This window comes from Centrocercus urophasianus, unplaced genomic scaffold, assembly GCF_019232065.1.
Source record: "Centrocercus urophasianus isolate 14NV4802_14NV808 unplaced genomic scaffold, USGS_Curo_1.0 seq_21, whole genome shotgun sequence".
Classification (NCBI taxonomy): Eukaryota; Metazoa; Chordata; class Aves; order Galliformes; family Phasianidae; genus Centrocercus; species Centrocercus urophasianus.
In genome coordinates this window covers 21,004,890-21,028,384 of record NW_024884767.1, presented here as the reverse complement: position 1 = coordinate 21,028,384, position 23,495 = coordinate 21,004,890, and the positions used below count along the sequence as shown (strand labels likewise).

Sequence of the window (23,495 nt, the reverse complement as noted above, 5' to 3'; positions counted from 1 at the left end):
ACCCTCATTTGAAAAGTATTCTAATTATATGAGGCCTCTTTGCCAATAGAATCAACGGTACACACATAAATACAAATTAGTTAACTACACTGCTTCAAGGAACTAAACACTTATCCATGTTATAAAGATGTGGATGAGGGGGAATGGGAAGTAGTGTAAAGCCTGATGGAAGTAAAGTCAGATTTCCCACTCTTTTAAGTCATGCAGTATGCCAATACATAAATAGCATCTGCATAGCAAGCATTCTGCCATGCACAAAGTATTTGCCCGGTGTATGAGAACTGCTGAATCATGGCTTGAACCTCTGATTGACCATCTGAGGTGAGCAAAGAGTCAGCCCTGGGAGGTGAAGGAACTGCCTTCACCTGTGCTACCCCAAGGGGCTGGAGCCTTGCTCCACCTCTCCCAGACCCCATTTAAGAGTTAACTGGCAACTAGAGAAGGATCTCTTTTGGGAGGTCGCTTCTCTTGGAGTTTTCTTGGCAAGCTCAGGACAAGGGTAAGCTTTCCATCCGCTCTTCTTTAGCGTGATAACCTGTTTATCCTTTCTTGTATATTTCTTAATTATAACATCCATACATTCATTGATTATACATCAGAAAAAAACAATAAAGATCAGCATCTGCCCCCCATAATAAAACTATGAAATTCTGAAGAGTGGCCAGACAAGGAAAATGAGAAAAACTAATAAAAACCTCTCATACCTCTTACAAAAAAGAAGCTGTCTGATTATAGAAAATAACTTTCCATTACAATGATTCTATCCTTTAGTTAACTTCAGTTAACAAACACTTAAAAAAAAAAAAACCCAACAAACTATCTGTCACATCAGTTCTGGAGTAACTTATAAAAACATATTCATATGCCCATATGATCCATATGATTAGCAAGTCAAGTCTGACCTGAAAGTAAGTTGGGCAAAACAAAATGAAGGCATGTCACCAAGACTGGTCTTTTCTTCAGAGCACAGTTTGGCAACTGTAAGCAATGAAGATAAAGGACAAGAAGTCAACATAAGAATGCTACATAAATCAAAATAATACACTGAAAATATTGAAGCATGAGATAAACTAAAGGTATGTGTTACCTTCAGAAACTGCAATTTAACTGGTAATTTCAGATACTCAGAACTACCTTGAGTCATGACTTAAAACAATTCACTGAGAAATGCTACTTTGCAAAAATAAATCAATTTATTTCCAACATAACCAACAAACTGATCACAAAGGCTTCTCTTCTCAGGCTTATTTCCTAATATGAGAAAGAGAACAGTTTCAGAAAAGAAGATTTTACTAAGATTTAGCATCTATGTGTCAAACAACCAATTTCAACAAAGTGGAAGTGAAGTTCACGGAATAATTTCTAGAAACAAAACTAAAACATCACAGAGTAATACACACTTTTCAGACTAACCATTGTCTTAACAGATGCGTTGTATGCAGTGTATTTTTATTGTGCACATTTTGACCATTTTGTTCGGTCTCCTAAGGACCAGCTTAAGTAGCCAAAAACCTATTCTAGGGGCAGGAGCTGCATATCTCAAATGTTTTAGAAACATTTCACACATTAGCAGAACAGTGTGACTGCAAAATTTAGTGGCTATAATAAAGAACGACATATTACCTACAAGTAAACTATTCTAGTGGCATTACCAGCATTGCCTTCTTGGACAGGTTGCTGAATGTAAACAAATTGTAATTGCTGCGGAACCTAGTGATATACAATGTTACAAGCTTTTGCTCAGGCTTTTCCATCTGAGTAGCACACTTGGCTCAGGAGCCATGAAGTAGACACACATTCTGAAATTGTCTTCTAACCTGGATGACTCCAGCCAAGTTTTACATTGCTGTAAACTCACTACCATCATTTATTTTCTCCTTGTGCCCAGTTAACACTTGTTCATGAGCACAGAAAAAAAAAAAAAGATGAAAAAAATGTTACAAAATTAGGAAGAATTTATAGGTGATACTACACTTCAGTACTAAAATTAAGTAACTACTTACGTACCATATGACTATGCTGTCCCAGTGCTCATCTACTAGAAACTTCCAAAGCAAAGTAGACAAAGATTACAGACCTATGGCATTTGTTACTTAAAGCAATGCTCACGTATTAGGAGAAGCTGTGGCTATCCACGCCTGTAGGCTTGGAATAAAGCCCTTGTCTTAAAATATTATATTTAAAGAATTAAATGTTTATTATGAGTTACAGTAACACCTTCAAAGCAGAGGCAAGTATCCCTGCACCTTCAGCATTCACACCTACAATTAAAATTGACATATAAATCGGTTCTGCAGCAGGTCATTCTGGACAAGTCCAACAAATAACTTTATTTTTGTTTTAGCCAGCAAGAAAGCAATAAAATAAGCAATTTTCAACGAAGCCAGAAGGAGGTGCTCTCAATAACTCAGGTCAGGGGTACTAAACTGAACGCTCCTCTGGTGGTAGATGAGGTCGGAAATATGCTGTCTCGTTTTATTTGAGGAGCTCCTTAAGCCACACCTTTTCAACAAAAAAGGAAGCTGGAAAGCAGTGTTTCTTTCAACAAGGACAAAGTACTTCAGTTTGCCATCGTCCTCAGAAGGGAAAATTAATCTGTGACATAAAACTACCAACACAAAGGCCTGGTAAGTGTTAATTCTTGTTTGTATTCCAAGATTTGCCAGCTGTTTGAGAAACTGACAAGATGAAACACAGAATGCAATACCACAAAAAGCTTGTGGTACTGCTTTTACCTACACAGTGCCTGTTCTGACTCAACTAGTTCAGGTCTTTCAAACGTGACTGTGCCAAGTTGTTCATTAAACTGAACTACACCCTGAAATTAAGAGCCCCTGATCATTCTACAAGAGTAACACAGTATTCCATCTCTGCCAGCAATGTGGTGCATCAGCCTCCCCCCACCCAAAAAAAAGAGAAAACGATACGCACATTCCAAACAAGCCTCTCTGCAGGACTCATCCAGCTTTCCCCTTTCCTCCTGCCCTCCCCCAGCCTTGCCAGGTTCCCAAACCCGCTCTGATTTTAGGTTTCATTTTGTTGTAAACTGCAAAACGAACGGAGAAAGCACCCAAAGCAAGGATCCTTACCCTTGAAATCCCACCATGCGTGTAACCAAGGAGGGTGAACTGCTTTTTTTTTTTTTTTTTTTTTTTTTTTTTTTTGAAGGGCTCTGAGGAGGGAGGGGGAAGAAACAAAGCCTACATGGAGGAGAGGCTTAAGCGGCGGAGGCAGAGGGAGAAGGCGGAGAGCCCGGCGGAGGAGCAGGGCGAACGTCAGCCATGTTGTATGTGTGTGTGTTGGTAGAGTATTTACAAACCTGCAGCTGCGGCAGCGCTTGGAGTCTGGGAGAGGGGGCAAAGCAGGGATGAAGAGAGAGGGGAGGAGGAAGGGGAGAAGCGCACAGGAGAGCGAGAGAAGAGTGGGTGGGAGGAGGGGGAAGCGGGCGGCAGCAGCAAGAGACAAAGGACCGCGCACCGCCGGGCGCAGTGCACACCCTTGCGCTCACGCACACGTCCGGGTGTCTCACGGTGGCCGCCAGCCCAGAGCACACCAAAGCGCCGGCGCGCCGCCTCCCGCAACCACAGCCTCCAGTCCGCCGCTGCCAGTCCGGCCCCAACGAGCGCACACCCCTCGCCCCGGCGGCGCTGCTCCCCGCCCCCGCTAGCCGCTGGGTGCCCCAGAGCGGGCCCCAGCCCGCGATACAACAGCCACAGAGGGAAGGGGGTACTGAAACCGCGGCGGGGAAAACGGCTGTTCCCCAGAGCCAGGAAGGGTGGGGGCCGCCGGGAGCCGGCAGGGCGCTACAGAGCGCTACAGAGCTATAGCCCAGGGCAAGCAGCCGCCCACTCCCCTTGGCTTCCGGGCAGGCGGAGCGGAAGGGGTGCCGGGCGCGCGTTGGGGGCAGGGTGTGGGTGCCCGGGCGCGCACATAGCGCTGGCCCGGGGGAGGGAGGGTAGGAAGGCAATGCAAGGCTGGAAGCGGTGGCGGCGGTCCCCCCACAGCGACTCCCTCCGGCGCTGCCCGGTACTGGGCCGGGCCCGGCCAAGGGCGGCGCGACGGGCCGCGTTCCCCCCCACCCCCCCTTCCCTCCCGCTCGCTCACCTGCCGCCGGGACGGGCGCCCGGGGGTGCCAGGCGGGCGGCCCAGGGATGCCAGCGCTACCGCCGCAGCGCTCCCTGCTTCGCCGGGCCGCTCAGCTCCTCCGCGGCGGCAGCGTGGACGGCCGCTCCCCTTGTCTTGTTTGCACCCCTCCACCGTCGCCACCGCTGCCTCCTGCTCGCCTCTGCCACATTTGGATCCCCCCTCTCCCTACGCAAGCTCAGCCGCCAGTAAAGAGGCCTCCTCACCTTCCTGCCAAATAGTGAGCCAACCGCATAGAGTCGTTCAAAACACAGGGCCTAACCCCGCCCTCCGCCGCCGTGCCCTCCCCCGCTCCCTCCACGCTGTCGCACAGGCGCACTGTGGTGCCTGAACTGCGACAGCAACGCAGGAAGTGCGCTCCCGCCCGCTGAGGCTGCCGTTCCTAGTGCGCATGCGTAGGCCCTAGCCGTCTGTAACATCTTTTTGTTTTGTAAGACAAAGTTTAATGAATAACCAGAGCTACTAAAAATTAACATGTGTAGAACATGACTGGGAGATACTGGTATAGGTAGTGTACAAAAACTAAAATTGATCTGTAAAAATTATTTCAAGTACACGTTTGGGTTCTCTAAGTTTGTCACTGGTAAGTGTGATGGATGAGGTCCGAATTCCCAACCATTGTCATTTGAGAGAAAATACTGCAATATGAATGTGAAAGCATGTACATCTTGCTTGAAAATGGGAAAACAAGAAAGAAGCATTCATAACTTTAGTCATGTCTGTATTAATTTCACAGTTCATAATTTCATCAAATATTGGCTGTATCTCTTGAAGTTTCTTAGGGGGTCTCTGAGCAGACCCTGGGATGCAGGCTACAATTTAAGGATATTTTTTCTGCAAAGGTGACTAAAGAATTTTGCAAGAGCATTAGGACAAAGTATGCGTATGAAAGAAAAAACACAGTAAGGAGAATTATACAAAACAAACAAAAAAGCAACAACACACACATACACGCAAAAAAAAAAAAAAAAAAAAAAAAAACCACACAAAAACCAAAAAAAAAAAAAAAAAAAAAAACCAAACCCACAGTAAGAAGTTTTGTTGTGCAAGTATCTGGTCTGGATCTTTACACTTTTCTTTCATGTTGCATTTATCTCTTGCTATATACAGACCCTATACTTACATGCAAAACCTGCAATCTTTTAATATTTTCATGTACCAAAATAAAGAGCCCTTAGCTTAAAAAGTGGTTGGAGTAGTTGAGGGAGAGAATAAAAGATTGCTTCTGATCCTGCGCTGAGTCATGGCAACTCTTAATGGTTGACTTCCAGGAACAAAAGAGAGATGCCTTGAAGGCATTACTTTGGAAATCCATCCAGATCAGGCTTATCCAGAGCTAGCAGAACATGCTTTTGATCCCTGAGTGGTAGGCATTGTCCACCAAAGAATGCTGTTACATTGCACAGAAAGAGAATTACATCATGCTTTCCCATCCTAGACTCATCAGCAGTGGCTGATCCCTGAGCCGGCTGGAAAGAATGTCCAGTCCAGTGAGAAAATTGGAGACAGACTGCCCATCAAGGTCATTTACTCATTCTTCTGTATTGCAAACAGCTCTTGTCTTACCTTTAGGCAAGGTGAAATCTTTCTCTTTAACCCTTGAAGTTTTGGGTGTGACTTTCTGCTTCAGTTCAACCAGATACAGACAGTGATTTAGCACTGTCTGGGTACAAGCTTGGAGCCCTGTGTTATACTCCAAATGATGTTTCAGTTTCTGAGAAATGATGATGATAGTTGTGCTTGTACAGCGAAGACCAAGTTGGGGCAGGCTCCTTGCATATCACATGGCTAGACAAGGTGTGTAAGTAGTAGAGGCCAACTCAGAAGAAATTTGGGAAATAGCATCATATTTTTGTTTTGACAGTAGAGTGATATCAGAAAGACAAAATAGAGGACTACATTTTGTGCTAGCTGACTTCCTGTTGGAGGAGAAGCAGTGTGATGTGTAACTGTAGTAGGGTAGTTTCAAATAGGATTCCTTTCAAGATTGTTCTTGTTATCCATGGAACAGTGAAACAAACAAGAAAGAGTTGTGTGTCTGCATGTGAGCGACAGTACTTGACAAGCCTGGTCTCTTTCTGTGATCAAGTGATCTGCCACACAACGGTAGATGAGGAAAAGGTTGTTGATGTAGCCTACCTAGACTTTAGCAAAGTCTTTGGCAGTGTATTCTCCTGAGGAAGCTGGCAGCTTGTTACCTGAAAAGGTACAGGAGTGGGAATCGAATGTTGTTTCTGCATTAGAACAAGATAAGAATTTTTATTTTATGGTCTCTGCTACCATAGTTCTTTTCGAGAGTGTCCAATAATTTTCATCACTTCTCCTCTAGATGAACCTTCCCCAGGAATGCGTGTTCAATATATAGGAGAAGTAATATATAATCATTGGGGTTAGATAGACGGAGTAGGTTTACAGGCACAAAAACTGAAGCTCCTGTCTGTCCAGCCTTCTGAAATGCCTCTGAGCCATACTAATATTTGGTGCTGGACAGACAAGACCCTAGTAATAAAGAATTTGAGAAGTTAATTAACAACATACATATATAAGCTAGCAACAACTAATGTATATCCAGCATGAAAGTATATGTTACACACACTGCAAGAATGTCCTGCACAAATTAAAAGGACAAGACATGACACGCCTTAGGGAGTGCCTGATGAAGGTATTGAGGAAGGCCTGGCACCCCCCCTCCTCCCCTCGGTGCTCTTTGTTTAACAAAGTCTTCGAAGAAAATCACCCTATCAGTACAACAAGAAGAGCACTGAGACATCTTGGAAACAAGAAGAGTGTTACTGACTGACACCAGATAACACACGGATTAACAAGTAATTAATAGATGTAAACCTTGAATAAGATTGTGAACCTGGAGTTCCCAGCCAATTGGGAAATGGGAGGGGGAGAGGTAAGGAGAGGAAACAAGGTACAAAAAGCTGTCATTGTGTCCATAAGCGAGCTCTCTGGCTTGCTGGATGCCTGCCATTACAATCGTGAATAAAATCTGCTTTTATCAGAGATACCATCCTGAAAAAATTATTTGAAAATTTTCAACACAGGTAAAGAATTTGCTGGAGGGCTGGACTCAGAGAATGGTGTCACAGTGGAGTTAAATCCAGCTGGTGCTCACGAAGGAGTGATATTCCCCAGGGGTTGGTACTGGGGCCCATCTTATTTAATGTCCTTATTGATGACCTGGATGAGGGGATTGAGTGCACCCTCAGTAAGTTTGCAGATGATACCCAGCTGGGAGGAATTGTCAATCTCTATGAGGGTAGGAAGTTCTACAAGATCAAGTGTCAGATACTGGACTTCAGCCACAACAACCCCAGGCAATGCTAAAGGCTTGGGGCAGAGGACTGAAAGACTGTGTGGAAGAAATGGATCCAGGAGTGTTGGTCAGCACTCAGGTGAACATGAGCCAGCAGTTTGCCAAGCTGGACAAGAAAACCAATGGCATCCTGTCTTGTATTATAAGTAGTGTTGCCAGCAGAAGCAGGGTGGTGTTCATCCCCCTCAGCTGGAGTTCAGTTTTGGGCCTATCTCCACAAGACAGATATTAAGGTCCTGGAATGTATCTCCTGGATGAAAGTGAAGCTGATAAGGGATCTGGCACACATGTCTTATGAGGAGCAGCAGAGGGAAGTGGGATTGTTTAATTTGGAGAAGAGGAGTCTCAGGGTTATAGCTTATAGCTGTCTACAGCCCTATAGCTGTCTACAGCCCTATAGCTGTCTACAACTCCCTGAAAGGAAGTTGTGATATGGTGGGTGTCAACTTCTTCTGCCATGTAACTAGCAATAGGGCTAGATGACATGGCCTCAAGTTGCACCAGGAGAGGTTGAGGCTGGATAACAGGAAAAACAACTTCTCCAAAAGAATGATCAGGCACTGGAACAGGTTGCTTAGAGAGGTGGTTGAATCACAGTCACTGGAGGTGTTCAGGAAACGTTTAGACATCGTAGTAAGGGACATGGGTTAAGTGAGGAAAGACTGGTCGTAGGTGAACAGTTGAAATAGATGTTCTTGAAGTTTTTTTCCAACCTTGGTGATTCTGTGATTCTAAAATCCCAGATTTTAGAATGAACAAGCTAGTTACAAGTTCCTTGTACGGTCTAGATGGACTATTCAGGGTGCTCCCACCTTTTGGCTTCCATATGGCTGAAGGAAGATATCTGAGGTGTCAGCTGGGGGAAGGCTGGGTCAGATAGTTGTTTAGCAGTTGCCTGATGACAGATGATTGTAATCTGTTGGACTGTTAGAGTTAAGTTCAGGGACTTTTAGATGAGGGGCAGCAGTTCGAAGAGTGTTAAACACAAATATAACACAAGTGAATGGAAAATGTGTTGTACATGATACAATTTTTTTTTTTCTATTTAAACAGTATAAAACGAAGTTCAGTACTTGAAAAGTGCCAAAACCCACTCCTTAGCTTCCAGTGACCTAAGGCTTGAGTAGAATCTGATTGAAGACTGTCATGCTGTGAAATTAAGATGCAGCTTAGCCCAATATATAAGGTTCTGTGAGCTGTCTTTTAACTTACTCTTTAAAACGAGTCCTGTACATAAACTTCCCAGAAAGTTTTAGTGCTTTGGTGTAACACTTATTTCTTCTGCAGATGGAGTGCCAAACTCTTCCACAAGCTTTCAGTACTATTGGGTAGCTTTGGATAGGAACCAAGTTCACCCTGATTTCAAAAAGCATTGTTTTTCTGATCTCCTCCCCCAGCTTAAAGTGAATTAGCCTTAATTATTGAAAAATTATATTCTCCTTTTGATAGAGCCAAAAAACTTCAGAAATCAAGTGGGGACATCTGATTTTGAAGGATGAAAGACATCTTGCCCCTTAGCCTGTTGACTTGAAATGCAGAGATCAATCAGCCACTTCTGCTTTAGCTTTGCCTTAATGAAGCAATTTTATTTAGCTGGCTCTCCAGTCAGTTTGTCTTTTTGAAGTAAGTTGCTTGAATAAGAGAGGTCTTATTTAAATCAAGAGAACTATAGGCCTTCTTCCAAGAAGTTTGCTTTATCAGATGGTTTCAGCATTGATGCAATGCGTCATGCTTGCAGGAATCAACCATTTATTTTTTAATAACTTCAGTACAATAGCAATAAGCTTCAAATGTATGTGGTCTACCATAAAAATTGCCTCACGTGAATGCTTGCAAATATCAGGAAGTGCTGAATAAAGTAAGCCTTTTAAGAGAAATGCTCCAATGTCTACTGAAATAAAACTCATACTGGATCAGACATTTCTACTTTTTTCTGTCAGAGACAGTGACTTCTGCTCAACATGTTTTGCTTACAGTGTCAGGCTTTCAGTGTGTCTGCTTTATTTAAAATTGAAAAATGTGTGAAAATTAGGTGAGATATCATGTTTAAAAGAAATTAAAATGATAGTAGTCAATTGTAGTAAAACCTGAAAACTCTCTGGGGTTGGAGAGGTTTTTTTTAGTTCGGCCTTAGGTTTGTTGGGTTCAGTGAGTTCAATTCAGTAAAAGACTTTCAAAAATGAACCATTTATAGTAAAGAGCTGATGGGTTTACTATAAAAACCTGTAAATAAGACAAGATTCTAATTTCCAGTATTTGGTTAATATGGAGAAGTTGCAAACTTGCTTTTTTCATAGTTTATTCTCAATCCGTGGTTAGATTTTTCATCCAATCAGCAAAATTCTTAATTTGTTACTATTATAGTTACATCTATTTGGTAAGTAAGTGATCCCTTACTATGTGTCAAGGAATGATAAACTAGTAAATGTGCCTGAAAAGAAATCACTGACATTACTCAGACATCCTGTTGAAACAGGTATGGCTTTCTGTTATGTAAGACGAGACCTTTATTCACAGACATTTTTGGTCACAGCAAGAGAGAATACTAAATGAATTATACTAGTATTGCAGAAATTTAAACCCTTCTCCTCTCACCCTTTTATCTTCCTTTCTCTCTTTCAATTATACGTAGAAGTAACGGTCATCAGGCTTTTGGTTTACAAAGTATAGCAGGGTTTTTTTTTTTTTGTTTTCGTGTGGATTTTTTTTGTAGGTAGGAAAAAAACAGACAAGGAAAATAGTACTCCAAAATATATCTTTCCTTCATTTTTGTTTTTAGATGGACTGTGAAACATGAGAAGCCTGGTGAGCAACTTAATTTGCAAATACTTGATGCTCATTTTCATCCTGAAAATTTTTATTTTAAAGCAGGATTGGAAATATTTGAGATAAGTGTACTGTCACACGCAGTACTCTGTGATATGTACTTTAGTGCTTTTCGAGGGAACTTAGAAATAATAATAACATAATACTAAAAAAGTTGACTTGAAGAAATGTATGCAGAGAGACTTAACAGCAAAAATTTTATCCACAAATAAGGCACATATTCTTATTGGCAGTACTGGGGTAGCATTGGGATAACTCTTCAGAAATGCTCTCCCAATTGATCATTTGTGCACTATAATCTGTCACATGTATTACATATTCATTATGTTTCCCAAATCATTGTCCTATTCACTCCCAATGATTGCCCAACAGATACAGCCTTATGTGGCCATCTTCCATGTCATCTAGGGTCCTTCTAGTATTGTGATGGTCCACTGTTAGTCCTTTGGGGTAGCCTCCCTTATTTCCTCCAACAGTGTTTATCTTTTAAAAACACTCAAACTTTGGTTTGTTTCAACCAAAAATTGCTGTGGAATGCAAGAGCAACAAGAGGAGATTCTGCGGAGCCAGATAAGAAATACTAAGGGGAATATCTTGATACTTGTCCGTTGCATTTTAGGCTAATTGACCCTGTTGTGGGAGTCCTGGCTCCTTTTGAAATTGATAAGAACTCCACAAAACAGGCACAGTTTTTCCATTGTTGTGTTTTCTTTTGCCTTGTAAAACAGAACAGTGTTACAACATGCTTCTACATCTTCAGTGTTACATCACAGTTATCCTCCACAACATCTAAAGGCTACTGTGGTGTTGTAAGCAAGCATTAATCATATTATAAAATTCACTGGTATCATGAGGATATATTAACAGAATCTTTTGTATAATTAATTCTCAAAACAAAGTACATAATGTCAGTCGAGTAAGAACTAACCTACAAAAATTACAAATCTTTGTATGTTTATCATTTAATACAACAAATGCATTTTATCTAGGTCAGGTTGACCATCCTTGAAAGTGCTAATGTGATTAAGGAGAAGAACTCTCAATCAAACTGTGATGACTAAACTTTGTTTGAGATACGAGCATCTTGAAAAAATTAGCCTTCATGTAGGGAGATTAGCCCTATCTTTAACTGAACAGTTTTAGGCTGGAGGCTGTATGAGGTGTTGGAAATATTCAAATAATTTATCAGGATGGTATCTCTGATAAAAGCGGATTTTGTTCCCAATTGCAATGGCAGGCATCCGGCAAGCAGAAGCACACCTGCAGAGACACTGCTACATCTTTTATGCCCTATTACATGATGCTTATCTTTTACTCCCCTGGTTCCTCATTGGCTGAGTACTTCAGGTTCTCAGATCTTCCCAATGCTTTACTAAACATATGGATATTGGCTAAACATAAATTATTGCTATCTAAACATGTATATTGCTAATTATTTTACTTTTCCTCCTTAAATTTTCTATCACTACGGTCTTGTCTGTCCAGCACCAAATGTCCAAAACCATATGTTTCTCAGCATAACAAGCCTGTTGAAATCCTTGTCACACTGTTTAGGAGTGGGATGTCTAACTTGTACTTAACTCAAGGTTCAGAGGTATTCCAGATGGCTGGACAGACAAGAACTGCAGTCTTTGTAGCCATAAATTACTCCATCTACCTAATCTCTGTGACTATAAATTACTTCATCTATCTGCTGAGCACGTGTGAAGACGATTAGTAACTGATGAAGTAAAAAGACTATGCCCCTCCCTCTATCCCTCCCCTTTCCCTCTCCACCCTGTCCCCAAAAGAAAGAACTATTAGTAAAAATATTTATCTTGTTAGTTCTAATGCAGAAACAACATTCCATTCCTACACAGGGTAGTGGTCAAGGGATAAAAAGTATGGAAAATAAAACAGCATTGCAAAAATCCTGGACTGTGCTAGTTTTGCAGTTTTTTGTCACCTAGCACCCAGATTTGAACAACCTTGCAATAAATCAATACCATGTCTGTGTATGAGATTAGATTACTGCACACCAGGTAATGAATCCCACCTTTCGGACAACAATTTTCTGATGACTTAGGTGGGACAGCTGTGTGGCCTTGCCTGAATCACTGCAGCCAGCTGGAAGTGGGAAAGTGATTGGACTCCAACACACACTGATCTTTTGTACGAAAACTTGGTTGGATTCGCACCCCGCTGATGCATTAAGTGACACTGAAGTGCAATGCTTAAATCAAGATACTGAATTCATGATGTTGGGGGAAATAAGAGGCTTAGATTTGTTGGGCTTCTTTTTTTTGTTTAATAATTAGCTGATATTTGTTATTTGGTTATATACACTAATAACTAAGAGCAGAGTGTATCTGGGGGTCCTGGTTTCTTTTGATGTTGGTAAGTTTAACTGTTCACGAGGACCGCATGCAGTTTTACTGTTGTTGTGTGTTTCTTTTGCCTTGTTAAAGCAGAACAGCCTTACAACTTGCCTCCCCATCTACAGTGTTATATTGCAATTATTAACCACAGCATCTAAGGGCTACTTTAAGCAGGCATTATTCATATTATACAACAATTCAGTGGTTATCCATATAAAGATGTATTAACAGAATATTTTGTGTAATTACTTCAAATTTCCTCCCCCCTTTTCAATAAGCTTGCAAATTCTTTCACAAAACCTCACGTTGCTTATACTTAATAACTGTAAATTTATATCAAATGAGAGAGTTTAAAATTGTTAATATCAGAATTATAACTAACTACACTATAGGGAAAACCTGGTGAGGGTTCATGGAATCCTTCAAACAGTTATTTTAAATTGTAATCTGGACTGGAAAGGTATACGGGTTTTGCTGAGTACATTATTATTCTCTGAGGAAAAACCATTGGTTTTAGAGAAAACTAATGAGGAAAACAGGTGGATAAATGCAAGGGAAAATCCAGAACAGTTTATGTCTGAAAGAAAATCTAAATGGTATCTAAATACTGATGACGGGCAGCTAACAATTAAAAAGAATTAACAGTTAATATAATATATCTGAGAAATAAGTCAGATGATTTTTCTGAGGCTGGATATTTTGTGAAAAAGTTTTAATTTGCGATTGCAATGGCGAGTGTCCTGCAAGCAACAGCACACAACCAAAATCACATCACAGCTTCTGCTCCCCTGATGCTAAGAATTCCTCCCATTTCCTTGTTGATTGAGTACTCCACGTTCACAACCAATCTGACACTTGCTACTAGGTAGATGACAAGTCTCTTTGTTTCCCCCAGTAGGCAGAATCCATAAAGCAGTTGCCAGCCATTATCTCCCACCACATGTCTACTAGATAAGTTTGTTTCTTAGTTCACCCTCTCCCCTGAGATCTCCCCAGGGGACAGAAGTACACAAATTAACATGCCAGTCAGAGTCTCCTCTTATGTCTCAAGAATATGCATTCTCTTTTCTTTAACCAGAGATAAAAATTTATCTTGTATCAAGGGTCCTGAGGTATATCCCCTTGGTCCAACATTTTATTACTTACGGAAAAACAATATGTCATTTCCCACATGTGGGTATAACATGGGGTACCCATACCAAATAATATATCCAAATTATATCAGATTACACAGAGCCTGACTCAGGATCCATCAGCATTTTATGAGAGGTATGTGAGACATCTAGAAGGATTTGGACCGAGAAGGGGAAGAGAGTAAAACTATGATTCAGATGTCCGTTGGATAGTTGGTCCTTTATATCTGAAAGAAGTTGCAGAAAGTTGATGGGGTTTCAGGGATGTCTGTTTAGCAGTTGGTTGAAATCAATTATGAGATATACAACATCAGGGAGGAAGTAGAGAAGAGAAAGAAACAGAAGGATAAGAAAAAGAATAATAAAATACAGGCAAGCTTTTTGGCAACAGTTATAGCCTAAGCCACAAACCAAAAAGGAAGAGGAACACTGAGAGGAAGATCTTGGGAATGATTCACAGTGGCCAGAATGGATGACAAGTATTTACCCCATGAGCTGCAGTAATGATCCTGTCAAAATCAATGTGTGAAACTTGTGTTTGTATATGCCACTTACATCTCATGAGATGGAATTTGTTGAACAAGCTAGAAGCTCACAGAAGTTTTGATAAGGACAAGATTTGGATACACATTCCTCAAGATAGTGCCTAGCAAGCATGTTTGTTTTTTACAGGAACCTGTTAAGAGAAGAAAGTGAGGAAAGATAAGTAAATCTGAAATTATGGATTCAGTATTCCTCTTCATATGGGCAACAGAAAAGCCTGGGAGAATCAAGTCTGCCAAACTGGTAAAAGTAGAATTGAAGTCAAGAGCTAAACAGGTAAGATGAAAGCAGTATCCTGAAACTGGAGGCTCATATTGGGCTTGAACCTGTAACTGAGAATTTTCTAAAGTATGGTTTATTATGAGAATGCCAGTCTGAATATAATACTCCAGTCTTATCAGTTATGAAGCCACGTCCTCAGGAGCATCAATTTGTGCAAGATTTAAGAGCCGTAAATCAAATAGTTACTGATGTGCATCTCGTAGTACCAAACCACTGAAGCCTCCAGTTGACTCTAATGTCTATTTTATAGTTTCAGATTTTGTGGGAAACCACATACTGTTTCTGCATCATATAATGTTGTACCAAAGGGACTTACCTCAGAATCCTTGATACAAAATAAGTTTTTATCTTTGGTTAAAGAATAGAGAATGCACATTCTTGAGAGATAAAAGGGGAGGCTGGTTCCCCTGGGGAGATCGCTGGGGGGAGGGTGGGCAACCAAAGGTAAAGGCTATAAGACATACATTTGTACACAGAGCTGCATGAGAAGAAACAAAACTATCTGGCAGATACATGGAAGGGACATAATGGCTTGATGACTATCTTGTGGATTCTGCTTACTTGGATAAACAAAGAGGGATGAACTTTGTCAAGTAGGTAGAGGATGTGCATGGGAATCGGCTGGGTATGTACTCTGCAAAAACAAGAGCTTGTTTTTGTTACAGCAGATGCTTCTGCTTGCAGAATGCCCATCCTTACAAAAGCGAAATAAAATACTGTTTGCTGGGATCCTTGCCTAGGTAAGCCTAAGTTACTGCCTTGTGAGCGTTTCTCACATTTTAAAAGATGCTTTTGCATGTTTGGAAGAAGAGAGCCAAAATTTGATTGCTTCTGGATGATAAAATCCAACAACAAAACACTTAGCTATGTTATGTTTTCCCAAGGGTTCAAGAAGAGTTCTTCACTGTTTGGTACTGTACTGGATAAACATGGCAAAGTAGGCCCTCATCAGTAATTTACTACAGTATATAGATGGTACTCTCCTGGGAGCAGATATCACTGGTCAATGTAATTAAAGAACTTCTGATTTGTTTAATTTTTGGGACTAGAGGGATACAGACTGTACCAAAGAAAAATGCAGATTATGGTGTGACTGAAAATGTCTTAAATCCTGCATTCCTTTTACATGTAAATGAGAGAGAAGAGGTGTTTAATGATTGTTTGCAAGCAATTGAACAAGTGTATTCCAAGTGTATTTCATGGTTATACCTAAGAGGTACCCCTCTGCAAATCCCTGACTGGATGTTATTCACTGATGGAAATAGCTTTGTAGTTAAGGGGGAACAGAAAGTCTGGATATGAAATTTAACCCTGGAATTAAAAATAGAGGTAAGACCGTTGCCAGCTTTGTCATCATCTTGGAGAGCTGACCTAATCATTCTCACTCAAGCATTAGAGCCGTCAAATGTTAGTGATCTAACATTTTTACTGACTTGAGATATACCTTTGCAGTGATACATATGCCCATGGAGCTATTTGGAAGGAAAGAGAGTTGCTATCATCTCAAGGGAATCCTGTCAAGAAAAATTAGAAATTAGGAGATTGTTTGATGCAGTTATTAAACCAAAAGAATTGGCAGTAAGTCACTGCAAGGCCTACCGGTCTGGACATATTGATGTCATCAAAAGGAATAGAACAGCAGATGAAGCTACCAAGAAAATATTGTCAGTAACTATAGGAAATTTACTTTCTGAGAAGTTCTTATATTAAGACTCCTGTTTATACAAAAAAATGAGGACAATTTAGTGGAGATGTGAAATTGTACTGAAGGATGTATTCACTTCATAGACAGTGAATTTACCCCTGCAATAATGAAATAGTTTATGGAAAAAGCACACAGGACTAGTCATATGGTAACAGAATTGTTGAAAGTGGAAGAAGATAATCAATGGAAATTAGTGGGTTGCCAAAGTACTGTCCAGAAGTGCAGGATTTGTCTTAAAAATATTTGTAACACGCAAAGGAGACCTCAGTTAAAAAGAGATCCTGTACCCAGGGAATCCTGGCAAAACGATTTTTCTGAATTACTGAAGTGTAAGTGGTATAAATATCTACGGGTATTTATTGGCACCCTTTTCAGGGTGACCTGAGGCATTCCTATGCCAAACCAACAAAGCAAGAGAAGCAAACAAATTTTATTAAAATAAATAATTGCAATATTTAGTATTCCAGGAGAACTCTTGTCAGATAGAGGGCCTCATTTGGTAGTAAAAGTAACCCAAGGAATATCTAAGTTTCTGCAAATTAAATGTGATATATACCCCGTGGAGACCAAGTGTGGGTCAGGTAGGGGGAATGAATCAAACATTAAAAAGACAAGTTGAGAGCTGTACCAAGAAACACTTTTGAAACAGACAGTAGTTCTCATTTTGGCATTGTTGAGAACTTGAATAACCCCTGGAGTTACGGAAGTAGTTAGTCCTTTTTAAATCTTGTATGGAAGACAGTATACTGTAAATTTGCTAGAAAAAGTGATCAGATGCATGGAGCTGGTGATCAAATACTTACTGAGTATCTCTTGTCTTTGGCAAGAGTTCTTCATACTTAAGAACTCCAGTGACCTAGAAAGTGCCTGTGCATTCCTTCAAACCAGCCAACCAAGTGAATTTACAAATTTGGATAGTTGAATGTTTGGCCGAGAAGTGGAAAGGACCTTTTCTGATACTCCTAACAACACGTACTATGGTAAAAGTAAAAAGGATTAATTCTTGGGTTTGAAGAGAACAGTTTTTCTATATTGTGAGAACAGTTTCACATAACTTGAGCAGATATAAGCAGAAAGACAGGATGCTTGTGTAAATGTAAGCTCAAGAACAGAAGGCAGAGGAGACAACAGAGCTTGTCTAGTAAAGATAAGAAAGTAGAATCGATGTCCTGTTGTTGAAGATAAGATGGCAAAACAGATGCCTCAGTTCAGTGTAACATCAATTTAGGAGTGGGATGTCTAACTTTTAAGCCTTGTATTTAACTCAAGGCTCAGAGGTATTCCAGATGGCTGGACAGACAAGAGCTGCAGCATTTGTAGCTATAAATTACTCCATCTACCTAATCTCTGTGACTATAAATTACTTCACCTATCTGTTGAGCATATGAAGACTATCAGAGACCCTGATGAAGTAAGAAGACCCCTCTCCTTCCCACAAGAAAGAATGATTAGTAGAATATTTATCTTACCACTTCTAATGCAGAAACAACATTCCATTCCTACAGTTCCCCCCTCTTCTTCTTTATATGTTGTTGATTTCTGCAGTTCTTTTCTAAAGCATGATTTTGTAGACACCTTCCTCTTCTTTACTTTCTTCATTCCTCACCTCCTTTAATACCATCATTTTATCTGAAAGTGATGGTGGTGGCTCCACTGGTATTTCTTCAGTAGTACTGTCTCAATCAATTGCTATACTGGTCCTTTCACACAGGGGATTACACAGCAACTGATTGCTGTCAGGGCTCATGCTACTATAATCAAAGAAGTAAATATGGACACAACCTCCCCTTTCCCTTTACCAAACCAGGACTCCAACTATGCAGTGATGGAAGTATCTATTCCTGAATTTTCTGCCAATTCATCAGCAAGGTTGGTAAGCCTTGCAATGCCTTTGTTATTGTGCCATCCAGAGCTGTGTTATTGGGGATGAAGGTGCACCAGCAGGTACCCACTATTACACACACACACCCTTTTTCAGCTAGCATCATATCTAGGGCTGTCCTATATTCCCAGGCCATCTATTTGTAGCATCTAACTGTTTTGCAATTCCCTTTATTGCACCCTTTGTATAATTTATAGATCTGTAGATTATAATAAATGTAGTTAATCCAATCTAAATTCTTGTTGATTTTAACCCACCAAAACAGTGACCCACACCCTGCAATAGTTTGATTTTTCGCCTTAAATTCATCAGGAATTCCAAGAATTGGAGAGCTAAAATAGTTAGCTTGCCCATATACCAAACAACCACTAATATTAATACACTTAGCAGTGTTTTTCACAAGAGATACATAAGCATTTGCATCTAAAGACTCACTAATCAAATTAACATGTCTAACAACTACAAAAGTCCATATTACACTCTTTGGATTCACACTTTCAAAGGTCCAATTGACTTCAATTCCCATTGTTTTTGAGGGACCTTCTTGATTACAGTATGATGTATCCACAACGCTTGCTCTTTAATTTTGGCTGTTGTGTGACACATTAGCAGCACCTGGAATGGACTTACCCACCTTGGTTCCAAGGGAGAATCTGAAAGAGATCTAATATACACATGCTTTCCTGGTAAAATATTATGTATCAGGCCATCAAGGCCTTGGGCTGTAGTTCCTAGAACCAGTTTCTCTATTTTCCAAAGTTGTTCCTTAGACCTAACAAATATTCAGTTAGTATGTCAGTTAGTATCCCCTACGTAGGTAGAGATCCCCATTTGTACAACATAAAGCCTTCCATACAGTATTTCTAGAGGACTTAACCCTTCTTTGGCTCTAGGTTTCATTCTGATCCTCAGGAGAGCCAGGCAGTGACTGTGACCAAGATAGATCAGCCTTCTGGCCCAGTTTTACAGTCTGTGATCTAATTAGGTGGTTTATCTTTTCCACCTGACCACTTGCCTGTGGTCTGTGTGGTGTGTGCAATTGCCAGTCTATTCCCAATAGACTTGCTGTCCTGTTGAATAATCTTTGCAATGAAGTGAGATTCCTGGTTGGAGGATATTGTTGCAGTAACCCCAAACCTTGGAATAATCACCTGCAACAATACCTTGGTTACTTCTTTAGCTGTATTGGTGTGGCAAGGGAATGCTTCTGACCACCCTGAAAAGGTATTGGTTAGAACTAACATATAATGAAACTCCTCTATTTCCTGGCAGTTCTGAAAAAATCAATTTGCCATTGTTGCCCTGGAAGGTTCCCTTTCCCAACTAGACCCACTTGTACCCTGTTCCTGGTACTAGGATTATACAGCTACTTTCTGGTGTTTGTAGCCCCCCTTATGTTCTATTATGTTTCCTTAGAACCAATTTCTGTAAGATACTAAAGGGCACAGCAATGTATCCATCTGGGTATGCACCATTCTGTCAGCTTGCTATCTTCCCTTCTAAATTAGGTTCTGACTCAGGTTCAGAACTTTTACATTTACTGTCTGGAATTAAAGCCAGTTCACCAATCTCTTTTCCTTCAGCTGCCTGTTTTGTCACCTGATGTACCATCAAATTTCCAATTTCCTTTGTGATGTCCTTCACAATGTATAATAGCCACACTCTTTGGTAGATTTCTGAATTTGTTTTCCTCATGTGTGAGCAATCCTTGCTCTTTCCAGATAGTACTGTGAGCGTGTACTACCCCAAACACTTATTTAGAATCCGTCCATATATTTAAGGCTCTTGTCAGGGTCTTTAGGCCCATATAATAATAGCCCAATGCTATTATTATAGCCTTCTGAGCGGAAGTCCCCACAGGTAATGGTTTTCCTTCAATGATCTGGTCAGTAGTAGTTGCTGCATATTCTGCCTTATGGTCTCACAAAACTGAGAATTTGGTATTCACTGATGAGTCCAGGAATCCTTAGCATCATTAAATGGATCCTCCTTTAGGTTTGGCAAACTGGCATAGATAGTCTTTAAGCAGTCACACACTGCCAGCTTTGAGGCAGATCTGCATTGGTGTTCTGGGTGTTTGGCAAATTGTTTCCTTCCATTTGATCAGTTGAGCTGTCTGTTGAGAAACTCAATAACCATTTAAATCAAGAAAATCAGCAAACAGTCCATTGTATACAGTCATCTTTTGTTACTGTGGCATCCATGTATTTCATTAAAGTTCCACCTTTGGATCGAGGAACCCAAGTCTTGAGCTCACAAGCTGGCCAGTTCTCAAAAATCATTGGGCTGCCTGACCAACACTGTCCAGGTTAACTGAATCTCTTGTCCCCATATGGGGGTTTTCCTATTCAAAGGCAAGTAACTTTAGACTTTCTTTGGCAAAACCAGGTAGAAAAGGCATCCTTCAAATCCAGAATGGTAAACCCCACCTATTCATTCCTTAACTTGGTTAAGAAAGTGTATGCCAGCACCAGGTGTATATCTTCAATAATTCTATTAATGGCCCTCAAATCTTGTACCAAACTATAGCTCTTGCCATGTGATTTTTCAACTTCAAGATTGGGGTGTTGTTGGGTTCACGTTCAATTAATAATCCAAACTCCAAAAAGTTACCTATTATTTCTTCTATCCTTCTACAGTCTTGTATCGTCAAAGGGCACTGCTTTACCCTGACTGTACTGGCTCCCACTCGTAACTTCTGTTGAGGCTGCATTTTTGGCTCTGCCAGGCATCCCTCACTCCTGGGTATACCTGATTTTAGATTTCTGTAACTTTTAGGGTTACAGCATTATTTTTCCCAGTCTGTGTTTAAGCCAGATTTTAAAATTTCAGTCTATTCATCTTGCTCTATCCTTAGCTCAGATTTCCCTGTATTGAAATGACAAGCTTTTTTCTTGTTGGCCAGTAGCTCCTACTACATCTACAGATATGTTATCATTTTGCAATTTTTGTTATTGGTATTCCACATCATAATATCATGTAAAGAACTGGGAGTTAAAAAGTTAATGCCCCACTTCCATGGACTGCAGATTTTCTGAATACCTGGCTCTCAGAAGAGAAGAACTACATACCCCAGAGGACTTTGCATTCAGGAAGAAAGATGTAACTCCTGACAGGTCATGGGACTCTCTTTTTCACTGTCTGTCGGTGTGTGTGCTCCCCAGCTGTCTCGCCTTCAATTTTAGAGTAAGGCCTTCAGTTCCAGACATTCTCTCTTTCATGTTATCTGATTTATTATTCCAACTATATATTGTACTATGTTGTGTTATCTTGCATTCTGATATCATATTTTATAAATTAACTTTCCTTCTCAGGTCGTTGCCACTGTTCTGTTTTTAGGCCCATCTCCCATCTCCTTAACCTTCCCTTTTCCCCTTTTTCTCTTTTCCCCTTTCCCAGGGCATGGGTCCATGGGTTCCCCTGCCTCATTAGTCACAGAACAAGGCCAAACTGGCCCATAAACAATTGACTCGCCCTCCCCTTTTTTGGGACAGTGGGCCTGTGGGCCTGCTGTCCCCCTGTCAGATGCACAGATAAAACTAGAGATAACTAGACAATTATTGGCAGAGAACATAGGCAATCTGAACTGAATCTGAACTTTTTAATGTTAGCAGAAAAATAAAGAATTTCTTAAAGTCAGAAAGTTGCAGAGTGCTGTAGCTTTGACCTTCACAGATTAGATTATAGGCCAGATGGACTGCCAGACTTTGGAAACTGAGTTTTAGCGTTGTTGTTTGTTTGTTTGTCTGTTTTTGTTTTTCTTTTATCAACTGACAACTATGAATCTGTTCTTTATTTTGGGAGCGCTGTATAAAGGATTAAAGGCCATTATGTTTTTTGGAATTTATTTGCCACTTATTAAGTTCATCATTTTCTGTTTTGGACTTGCAACCAACAAGTAAGGGTACTGATGGAGACACCAGTCTGGTACTTATATGCAATGTTGTATAATTTGAGTATTGACAATTACATCCCAGACAGAGTAGCTAATTTTTCAAACAACACAATGTTTAAACTGGTTTTCAGGCTCTCTTCTCAGTTTCTTATGCATTTTTTGAATGCCAGGATAGTGATCATGCTGTCAACCTCCCTGAATGTATCACCTCTCCATTTATATTATGCGGAAGTCTTCTCCAAAAAAAAAAAAAAAAAAAGGAAGAAAGAAAGATAGAAAGAAAGAAAGAAAGAAAGAAAGAAAGAAAGAAAGAAAAAGTCTTCTCATTATGTGGAAAAGTCTTCAGTCAGAATGCTGACTGAATGAATATGGAGAAGTTTAGGAAAAATCTCAGAAGTGTGGAGACCCCAGTGTCATGAGATTTCACTCTTGAACGGGGGAAGGGGGAGGGAAGGGATAATACACTGTATTGGACTGTGTGGATTCGTTGGCCTGGCCTGTCAGACCCACGGAAATATAAAGCAGTGGTGGACAGTGGTGCACAGTGCACTCTAATGCCCTCGAGTCATGAAGGAACATAATCAATTTATATTTCTGGAGTGACTGTGGGCTCACAATAGTTGACTGTGTTGAAGGCCAAAATAAGCCTCACTGATAAAGACTGGCAAAAGCATCCTATTGTGACTGGCCAGGGGGCTTCGTGCACACTTGGTGTAGAGCAAACAAAGGTGATGACAGAGCATCTATTTGAGAAATAGGTGCTGTATAGAAAAGATATTAAAGCGAAATTAACTCACCCCTCTCAATAACAGTTTGGAGAAAGGGGCGAGCTGAGGAATGCAGCCTGTGTACTCGCGCTTCTGGAGGAGAAGGTGGGGGGGAAGGGGACCCGCTCGGGCTCAGATTGCACATGCGCTCCCAGAAGCATTGCTGAAATAGAAAGGGTGGTTCTGCCCACCTTCTCCCCGCCCCCTCCAGGCAGTCTCATGCTCATGTATTGGTTTAGGCTGTGACCTTGGAATTCCACTACACTTGGTATCAATTAACTCAGAAGGGAGCATTTCAAGGATTCCAAGGGGTATCGATGGGCTTTTAGAATAGCTGCTATAGACACAGCATTAAGCAGCTGTTTAGCCTGGCCTGTCAGAATATCCATCTGTTGTGAGGTTGCTAGAAGAGTGTTGTGGTTTTGTGTTTTTTTTTGTTGTCAGTATTCCACATTAGAACATCATGTGAAAGAGTGGGAGTTAAAGAGTTGATGTTCTGGTTCCGTTTACTGCCTTTTATGGGCATTTTGAATATTCAGGGGAGGGAAGGGGCAGCATTCCAGGAGGACTTGGAGGAAGATAGGTGGAGCTTCGGATAGGATCCTGGCCATCTCTCTGGCCCCACTCAGCTGGCTAT

The 23,495-nt window shown here is 40.8% G+C and overlaps 1 protein-coding gene across 3 annotated transcripts in view; it reads right to left on the bottom strand.

Annotated features, from left to right (window-relative positions):
• Positions 1-4,406, bottom strand: part of SPIN1 (spindlin 1) — a 65,491-nt gene extending 61,085 nt beyond the window's left edge. Inside the window, exon 1 of one of the 3 annotated variants that reach the window (XM_042822848.1) lies at positions 4,350-4,406. The gene's annotated coding sequence lies outside the window, so the exon portion shown is untranslated. Of the gene's footprint in view, positions 1-3,089; positions 3,132-4,104; positions 4,163-4,349 lie in introns of those variants that run through there. The other 2 variants (XM_042822849.1, XM_042822852.1) reach the window with 2 other exon arrangements.
• Between the last annotated feature and the right edge of the window lie 19,089 nt (positions 4,407-23,495).